This window comes from Bos taurus, chromosome 2 (genome assembly GCF_002263795.3).
Source record: "Bos taurus isolate L1 Dominette 01449 registration number 42190680 breed Hereford chromosome 2, ARS-UCD2.0, whole genome shotgun sequence".
NCBI lineage: Eukaryota > Metazoa > Chordata > Mammalia > Artiodactyla > Bovidae > Bos > Bos taurus.
The window spans coordinates 72,167,461-72,177,303 of NC_037329.1; the positions used below are offsets into that span (position 1 = coordinate 72,167,461).

The 9,843-nt window shown below is 44.2% G+C and overlaps 1 pseudogene; it reads right to left on the reverse strand.

Moving 5' to 3' along the window:
• Positions 1-6,737: 6,737 nt before the first annotated feature.
• LOC781979 (T-complex protein 1 subunit zeta-like) lies at positions 6,738-9,558 on the reverse strand (annotated as a pseudogene).
• Between the last annotated feature and the right edge of the window lie 285 nt (positions 9,559-9,843).

A 9,843-nucleotide genomic window follows, 5' to 3' on the forward strand; every position in this document is an offset into this window, starting at 1 on the left:
GGAAGGGGATGACAGAGGATGAGATGGTTGGATGGCATCATCGACTCAATGAACATGAATTTAAGCAAACTTCGGGAGATAGATGAAGAAGGAAATGGCAACCCACTCCGGTACACTTGCCTAGAGAATCCCATGGACGGAGGAGTCAGGTAGGTAGCAAGTCCATGGGGTCGCTAAGAGTCGGACATGATTGAGTGACTTCACTTTCACTTTTCACTTTCATGCTTTGGAGAAGGAAATGGCAACCCACTCCAGTGTTCTTGCCTGGAGACTCCCAGGGACAGAGGAGCCTGGTGGGCTGCTGTCTATGGGGTTGCACAGAGTCAGACACGACTGAAGCAACACAGCAGCAGCTGGAAGATAGAGAAGGACAGGGAAGACTGCTGTGCTGCAGTCCATGGGGTCACAAAGAGTCAGACATGACTGAGCAACTGAACAACAGAGAACTAGCTGGCATAGGCTGATACTCCAGGAGGTCCGCACCTCTGCACCTTCACCAAGCTGCTGCCACTGCCCGGAATGCCTTCTCCTGGTCACTATGGCAAAAACTTTCTTAGGTCTCAAGACACAGCTTGCCGGCCATCTCTGTTCTGCAGATTTTTTCTGAAACCCCCTCCCCACCCCCCGCAGCCCCCAGGTCCCCCAATACCCAGACACTTCAGGGCAGATATTCATGGAGCATCTGCAGCTCCCAGACCCTGGCGGCCGTCTCCTTGGTGACCAGGGCAACCCCTGGTACATGGCAGGTGCCCAGGCCATGTGTGTAGCTCTTGGCTTGGCCAGGGGTGGGGCGGGCTGAGGTGTGCCGGGTCTGGTGGGGCACCTGTGTCAGGGACCAGCCTGTTTGTACCTGTTCTCACCTTTGGGTCACCAAGCCAGGCCAACCTGAGGGCCCCCACTTCTGTCCTCTCTGGCACAAAGCCTTGCAGCGATTCTCCACCCTCTCAGAAAACAGAGAGCTCCATTAAACACAGAAGACAAAACAACCCAAACCAGCACACACCCGCTGGAGCGGGGCCATTCAGGGAGTGTGTTGCCAGGGGCACACCCCTCTTTGAACCTCCCATCCACCTGTCTTCTGGGCTCCCCAGAGAGAAGGCTGCTAACCAGCATGGATATCCTGGGTCCATGAAGGGGTGCTTGGGAGCTGTCTTCACCCATCATTGCCCTCAGAGTTCCATCTCTACCTAGCAGGCCAAACACCTGGGTACTTGTGTCTGGCTTCCAAGGCACCAGCCCGTGGCCACGGGAGCCCTGGTCCCTTCTTCCCTGTATCATTCCTGTGCAGGGGGTGGGGCTGCAGGTGGAGGCTGGGGGGGGGACTGGGATGGGCAACTGGGCTGGTGGGGTGTGGTGTGGACCCAAACAACGTGGACCATTATTAATACTCTCATTCCTCTTCCTGGAACATTCTTCTCAGCTCTTCTCTGCTGGCTCTTCTTACTCATTGCCCAGCACTCCTCCACTCAAATGACTTCTTCCCTGGGAAGCTCTCCTTGGGCTGGGTTAGTTGCCCTCGAGGCTGGAGTCTGGGCAGCCACAGCTGGCCCGCAGGCTGTTTGCCCAGCATCCTGTTTCAGAAACATGTGAATTACTTGCCAATGTTTCAAAAATGTGTGGCTTCTCCAGAAAAATTGGGTGTTGGGGTAGCTCGAGGCTTACATTCCCGAACACTAGCAAGGGTGGGGCTGAACCTTCTAGAGAGAGCAGGTCGTGCAATCCACAGCTGCTGACAGATTTCTTCTACCTGCCTGGACCCTGTTTGTGTTAGAGGTGGCCATCCTGGGTTCCAGAATCCTCCGGGGGAGGGCCTGGGGTCCCATCCATCTCTGAATCTGGGGTCAAGTACAAGCATAGCTCATGGGGATGCCCACTAAATATTTGCAGGATGTGTCTGAAGGATACTTGCCAAACACAGAGGAGGAACTGTTTTTACGAGAAAGGGAGGTTGAACTGGGTCCTGCAGGAATGGCAGAAATAGGACCATCCGGAGAAGTACCTTCCAGTGAGAAGGAGTGGCCTGGGCCGAGGCTCAGGGGTGGGAGCTGGAGGTGGCAAGGCTTGGCTGCAGTCCAGGTGTCGGTGGTGATGTGGCGGTGGATGAAGTCGAAAGCACCGGAGCTGGATCTTGAAGGGTGAGTGGATATTTATGAGGACTTAGATAAGCCTCAAGGGAGAATTTTGGGGGGAGGAGTCCCAGAGTGCAAACACAGTGAGAGGAAAGCGTCCCCCGGGCTTGTTCAAGGCAGGGAGTTCACAGTGAAAGAGAGCAGGGGTGTGTGTCAGGGATGGGTGGATGGAGAGAGATGAATCTTATGTAGGAGGTTGAGTCAGGCCTGGGAAGAGGGTAATTACAGAAGGCCAGCTGAGGATTGCCCTTTTTTTCTCTTTCTTATCCAAAAGCACTGGGAATGATGCAGTTGGATTCCTGTGTGAGAAAGTTTGCTTTAGTAAATCAACAATTGGAGTTGTCAGTGTCAACACATGCTTCTCAGAAACTGATTGATTAAGTGGACTTAAAAGGATATAGAAAAATTGATAGACACCATTAGTAGACTCAAATTTCTATGAGCGTATAAATGTTGCCCAAGCAGAGAATGTGAAGTTTATCCAAACGCACATGGAGCAGTCACAAAAATCGTCCTTGTGCTAGCCTCACAGAAAGCCTGTATGTGCTTAACCAACTCGACACCCACTATGTCCTCTGACTGCTGCTGCTGCTGCTAAGTCGCTTCAGTTGTGTCCAACTCTGTGCGACCCCATAGACCGCAGCTCACCAGGCTCCCCCGTCCCTGGGATTCTCCAGGCAAGAACACTGGAGTGGGTTGCCATTTCCTTCTCTGACTACCATGCAATAAAATATATCAAGGACCATAGGATCAACACAAACATTCCATGTGTCTGGGGATTAGACAATCCTAGTCAATTACACCTGGCTCAAAGAGGAAATCACCTGGGGAAACCATAAAATGCTTAGACCTGAATGGCCTTAAAGGTGCTCTATACTCAAATTAAAGACATAGCTAAAAAAAAAAAGTACTCAGGAAAATATATAGAATTAAATACATTTATTGGAAACAAGAAATAATGAAACAAATGAGCTAAGGATTCAACTCAAGAAGTTACAGCAAAACATAAGAAAAGAGGGATGAATTAATAACTTTAAAAATAGGGGACTAAATAAATAAGGGACTTGCCTGGTGGTCCAGTGGTTAAGACTTTGCCTTCCAATACAGGGGGTGTGGGTTCGATCCCAGGTCAGGGAGCTAAGATTGCACATGCCTCAAAAAACCAAAACATAAAAAATTGAAGCAATATGGTAACAGATTCAATAAAAGACTTTAAAAAATCAGAGAAACAGAGCTAAAAAGGATGGGCTACTGAGTGCCAACAGTTGCTTCTTTGAATAAATTAATATGACTAATCAAGGAAAATAGAATAAATATGCAAATATGATATATAATAAAAAAGAAAAAGCTCAAAAATAATACTCTGTGGATATAAAAAGAAGAATCACCACAGGATATTAAATTGATGTGCGTGTGTTCAGTTGCTTCAGTTGTGTCTGACTCTTTGCGACCCTATGGACTATAGCTTGCCAGACTCCTCAGTCCATGGGATTCTCCAGGCAAGAATACTGGAGTGGGTTGCCACGCTCTCCTCCAGGGGATCTTCTCAACCCAGGAATCAAACCCATGTCTCTTATGTCTCCTGCATTGACAGGTGGGTGCTTTATCACTAGCGCCACCTGGGAAGCCCCGTAAATTAATAAACCTGAGCAAAATGAATAAATTCCTAGAAAACACAAAGCAATGAATAAATTCAAGAAGAAATACTTGAATAGATCAATAGTTGTTTTAAAAATTGAAGTGATAATCATGGTCTTTTTATGAAAAATTCTAGGGTCATAAAATCTTATGGGTGAGTTTTGCCAAACTTTCAGGAAAGAGGTAAGTGTTCTCTTACAACGTTTGTTCCAGAATTAAACAAAGCAAGGAAGACACCAATCCATTTAATAAGGCTGGTTAGCATAACATGGATTCTGAAACATGACTAGGACGGTACAGGAAATTATAGACTTATTTCACTTATGAGTGTAGTGGAGATAGGGTTTATTTAAGAATGCAAGGATAATTAAACATCAGAAAAATCTATCAATGCAATTCTTCCCAAATGAAAGAACAAAATAATTTCATTATTTCAATAGCACTCAAAAAATGCCAACGTCTAATTCTGATTAAAAACTTCTTAGTAAACCAAGAATAGAAGGGAATTTCTTTAACTTGATAAAAGCCGTATGCCAAAATCCTACAGCAAAATCATAATTAATGGAGAAACTTGAGACTGATTTTCATTAAGATTTAGAACAAAGAAACTTTACTCATACTATCAGCACAATTTTTTTTAAACATAGTATTACAGGCTGAAGCTATAAGACAAGGAAAGGGATAAGAGGTGTAAGGATTTAGATGGAACAGATAAGACTGTCATTTGTGGAAGCATTGACCAACTGCATGGAAACCCCAAGGAAATCAACAAGAAAATACTAGAATTGGTGAGAAAACCATCAGCTTTCAAGATGAAAGACCAGCTTAGAAAAATTGGCAGAATTTCTTTATAGTAGTTGGTATTTTCCTTTCCTTTCCTCTCGACTTCTTTTCTTTTCCTTTCATTTTCTTTCCTTCAACAACTCTTTAAAGGCATGAAGCAAGTTTTAGCTCATGGGTCACACAAAAACAAACCATAATCTGAGTTTTACCTGCAGGCCACAGCTTGCTGTTCCTTACTAAGTAACTGCAGTGCTAGCCAGACAGAGAATCAAAATAAGATGCTATTCACAATATCATAGGAACTATGAATTATCTGGTCTTAACAAAAATGAACAAAAAATGAACAAGACTTTCTTAAGAATAGCCTCTCTACCAAAGGAAATTTTAAAAAAAAATTTTAAAGTGAAGAAATGTTCTGTATTCATAAATGTTAATAGCATCCAAAGCAATCTATAAATTAAGAATTAACTTCAATAAAAAGAGATTAGGTTTCTCAAAGAAATCAACACATTCATTCCAAAGCTTATTTAGGATAATAAAGGTTCATGGATGATAAGTCTGTTTTGGGAAAGAATAGCAAAAAAAATTTTTTTAATTTTGTAGTTGTTGTTCATTAGCTCAGTTGAGTCCAACTCTTTGTGACCCCATGGACTGCAGCATGCCAGGATTCTCTGTCCTTTGTTGATTTAGACCATTTTTAAAAAAGGTTTTATTGAATCTGTTACAATATTGCTTATGTTTTATGTTTTGATTTTTTTGGCCACAAGGTACATGGACCAGGTATTGAACCCACACTCCCTGCACTGGAAGGTAAAATCTTAACCACTGTACCACTGGGGAAGTCCCAAGAATAGCAAAATTGAGTGTGAGGCAGACACTGCTTTTTTGATCTTCCAAGTTTTTGCTATGCCTTTTTCTTTTAGTAGAGAACTCTCAAATTTTGGTCCAGCACACGGTTGCCCAGAGACACCATATTTCACAGCATCACTTGTAGCCAGGTGTGGCTTGTCACAGTTCAGGATGTGAGCAGAGGTGGGAGCAGCTTCGGAGCTGTGTCCTGAACAGGATATCACTGCTAGAACAGTGAGTCTACCTGCCTCTGGCAGATGAGGATCACATCCCAGGGAAGAGGAGCACCAGAACTGATGGGGCCTGGGGATTTGGGTGATGTGCAGCAGAACTGCCTACCAGCTCGGACATTTACACAAAAGAGAATTGACTTACATCTTGCTAACCCTCTTGCCATTTGATCTCTGTTAATACAGCCAGATCAATATTCTAATTCATACAATGGGGTATTTGCTCTGTCAGATAATAAACCTACTACAGGTTATAGTAGTAAAAGGGGGTGCTGAAGCAGGAGCACACACACAAAGACAATCGATCAGAGTGTAGAGCCCAGGAATAGTCCCATGAATATATAGAGACCAGATGGAGTGGTAAAGATGGCGATGCAGGATGATGGGGAAAGAACAGGCTTTAGTAGATTGTATTGCGACAACCAGATTTCCCTATGGAGAAAGATCAAGTTGTATTGCTACCCCAAACCACATACAAAAGTGGATTCCAGATAAACTGGACATCTAAATATGGATGGTAAATTTATAAGATTAATTTATGAAAGTGTACAAAAATATTTTTGTGTGTCAGCTAGCATGGGAAGATACTACTGTATTTTTAAAAGAATTTTATATATACACAAAAGATAAGAACAGTATAGTGAACCCCCCTGTACTCAAGACATTATATTCAATAGTCAAAAACATTTTCCCAATTGTATTTCTGCTTCTCATGCAAAGAAGCAGAGGAAAATGTAATTTATATTCATGTACCCCAGGTTTATATTCAACCGGTATGTCCTGGTTAGTAAATTACTTTCATCTAGGTTGGTAAAGGGTTGCTATTCTAAGATCTTTGAACAATTTTGTTTCATCCACTTTGTTTTGTTGTATTTTATTTTATTTTTTTTTTGTTTTTCAAGGAATATTTAATAACAAGGTAGATAACATATGCTTATCTAATATTTTTATATCACTGAGGGTAAAGCAAAATGTCCTCTTTACTGGGTAAGCATGACCTGCTGTATGTGGACACTGCAGTGCAATTTTAAAAATACTGTTAATTATAATTTCAGGACTTCAGAATCTGAATAGGTGCCAATGCTCTCTCCTTTTTTAATATGGGTGAAGAAAATTCTTTGAAGATCATTTGAAGCTTGGACCAAAATTCCATAGCTATATTATTAGGATCACTCTGTAGTCTTCGGGATTCAGATACAAGGGAAGCTCCAGTTCAACCTTTTAGAGAAGACATTCCAGCTCTCATGATCTCATCAACCAGGAGAATGTTGGTGGCAATCACAGTGCAGGAGTGAAGAAGCTGTTTCTTTACACAGTACTTATCCCATATGCCTGCTTCTGCTGCTACCATTGGTTCATCAGTGTTCAAGTCCACACCCACAAGCTGACTGGATTCTGAATGTTCTGCTTGAATTTTAACTAGTGTTTCCTGAAGGTCAAAACCAGAGTTCTGAGCGAGAACCTTGGGAATAATGAGCAATGCATCAGCAAATGCTTGAACTCCAAGCTGGGCCCTGCCCTTTACACTGGGCATGTATTTAACCAGGGCTTCTGCCATTGCACGTCCACTGCGCCAGCACCTGGGACTAACAGCCATCATCAGTAGCATTTTAAACAGCCCTCAAGCCATCTCTTATGACATCTTCGATTTGAGTAAACGTGTGCTCATTTGGTCCTTTGATCAATAATGTGACAGAGCGAGGATTGTTACATCTCTCAATAAAGGTGAACTTCTCTTCTCCCAATGTATATTCATAGACAAGTCCTGCATGTCCCAAACAATCAGGATTTAGGTCATTAAGAGAATTTAGGGCTATCCCGCCACAAGCAAGAGTCAGCCTTTCCATGTTTCTCCTTTTAGCTCTGCGCAGAGCTATTATGCCTTCTTTGGCAAGAGCATCTAAGGAAAAGGGATCAATTCCCTTTTGACTAATAACAACAAATCCTTTATCTGAATCAACACAGACTTTCTTTTTCAGGTCGATTATTTTTTTAACTCTGTCTTCGATGAATTTCCTTTCAGCTTTCACTAATTTCTCTCTCTCCTTTGTACTCTTGTTAAAAAAAAAAAAAAAAAGCCAGAATTCACTCCTGATTTTTCATATTCTAATGACACTTTGCACGTGAGGCTGTATGCATCTTCTATTCTCTTCTTCATATCAGGATGCTGTGCTCCATGGTCCAGAACAAGACCTCTGATTAAGCTTGTATCCATTTCAGATTTATGTTTCATCTCCATGACCTCAACCACGAAGAGGTCAATAGGTTCATCTTGTTTTTTAATGGCCAAAATGGAGTCCACTACGGTCTCTGTTAAGACATCAGCAAGTTCAGCATGAACTTTAGTACGTAGCGATGTTCTGGCTACATCTATAGGTGTTTCCGTGTGATTAGATTGACTAGTTTTCTGTGATTAAGGTTTCAGTGTGTCTGCCTTCTGATGCCCTCTCGCAACACCTACCATCTTACTTGGGTTTCTCTTACCTTGGACGTGGGGTATCTCTTCACCGCTGCTCCAGCAAAGCGCAGCCGCTGCTCCTTACCTTGGAGGAAGGGTATCTCCTCAGGGCCGCACCTTCTGACCTTGAACGTGGAGTAGCTCCTCTCAGCCCTCCTGCGCCCGCGCAGCTGCTGCTCCTTAGACGTGGGGTTGCTCCTCCCGGCCGCCACCCCGGACCACAGGCATGGGGTAGATCCTCTTGGCCACGCTTCTGCGAGGTTGGCAGAAAGTGAAGAGGAACTAAAAAGCTTCTTGATGAAAGTGAAAGTGGAGAGTGTAAAAGTTGGCTTAAAGCTCAACATTCAGAAAACAAAGATCATGGCATCCGGTCCCATCACTTCATGGGAAATAGATGGGGAAACAGTGGAAACAGTGTCAGACTTTATTTTTTGGGGGCTCCAAAATCACTGCAGATGGTGATTGCAGCCATGAAATTAAAAGACGCTTACTCCTTGGAAGGAAAGTTAGGACCAACCTAGATAGCATATTCAAAAGCAAAGACATTACTTTGCCAACAAAGGTGTGTCTAGTCAAGGCTATGGTTTTTCCTGTGGTCATGTATGGATGTGAGAGTTGGACTGTGAAGAAAGCTGAGTGCCAAAGAATTGATGCTTTTGAACTGTGGTGTTGGAGAAGACTCTTGAGAGTCCCTTGGACTGCAAGGAGATCCAACCAGTCCATTCTAAAGGAGATCAGTCCTGGGTGTTCATTGGAAGGACTGATGCTGAAGCTGAAACTCCAGTACTTTGGCCACCTCAAGTGAAGAGTTGACTCACTGGAAAAGACTCTGATGCTTTGAGGGACTGGGGGCAGGAGGAGAAGGGGACGACAGAGGATGAGATGGCTGGATGGCATCACTGACTCGATGGACGTGAGTCTGAGTGAACTCCGGGAGTTGGTGATGGACAGGGAGGCCTGGCGTGCTGCAATTCGTGGGGTCTCAAAGAGCCGGACACGACTGAGCGACTGAACTGAACTGAACTGACAAGTGTTTCCCTGTCCATCTCTTTGCTTACTTTGACTTGTTCCAAAAACTGAAGTGCCTTTTCCTTTGCAGCTTCAAATCCTTCTGTAATTATTCTGGGATAAAGACCTTCAGAAATGGAGAGATCCACCTGCTTCAGCAGCTCTCCAATGATGAGGACGCTGGAAGCGGTACCAGCACCAGTTCTGTCATCCTGGGCTGTTGCTACTTTGGCTATTAAGGAGGCTGTTGGGTGTTGAATTTACACTTCATGAAGCAGCCCATTTCCATCTTTAGTGAGTTTGATGGCTCCAGCACCAGAAACAAGCATCTTCATGGAGCCCTTAGGCCCCAAGTTGGTCCTCAGCACCTCCTGCAGCCCTGGGCTGCACTGATGTTGACCGCCAACGCTGCCTGGGCTCAGGCCACCTTGGCCTTGGGGTTCAGCGTCTTCATGGCTGCCATAGCTGACCCAGCAGAGGAAGATAAGGGGACGTGGTGTGGCGAAAAGCACTGAGCCAGTTCAGCGTGGCTGGGAGTTGTTGTATTTTAAAGCAAACCCGAGACATCATATTATTTCACCCATAAAGAAAGTGAAAATGCTTGTCGCTTAGTTGTGTCTGACTCTAAGCATCCCCACGGACTGTACACTGCCAGGCTCTTCTGTCCATGGAACTCTCCAGGCAAGAATACTGGAGTGGGTTGCCATTCCCTTCTCCAGGGGATCTTTCTGACACAGGCATATTCTTT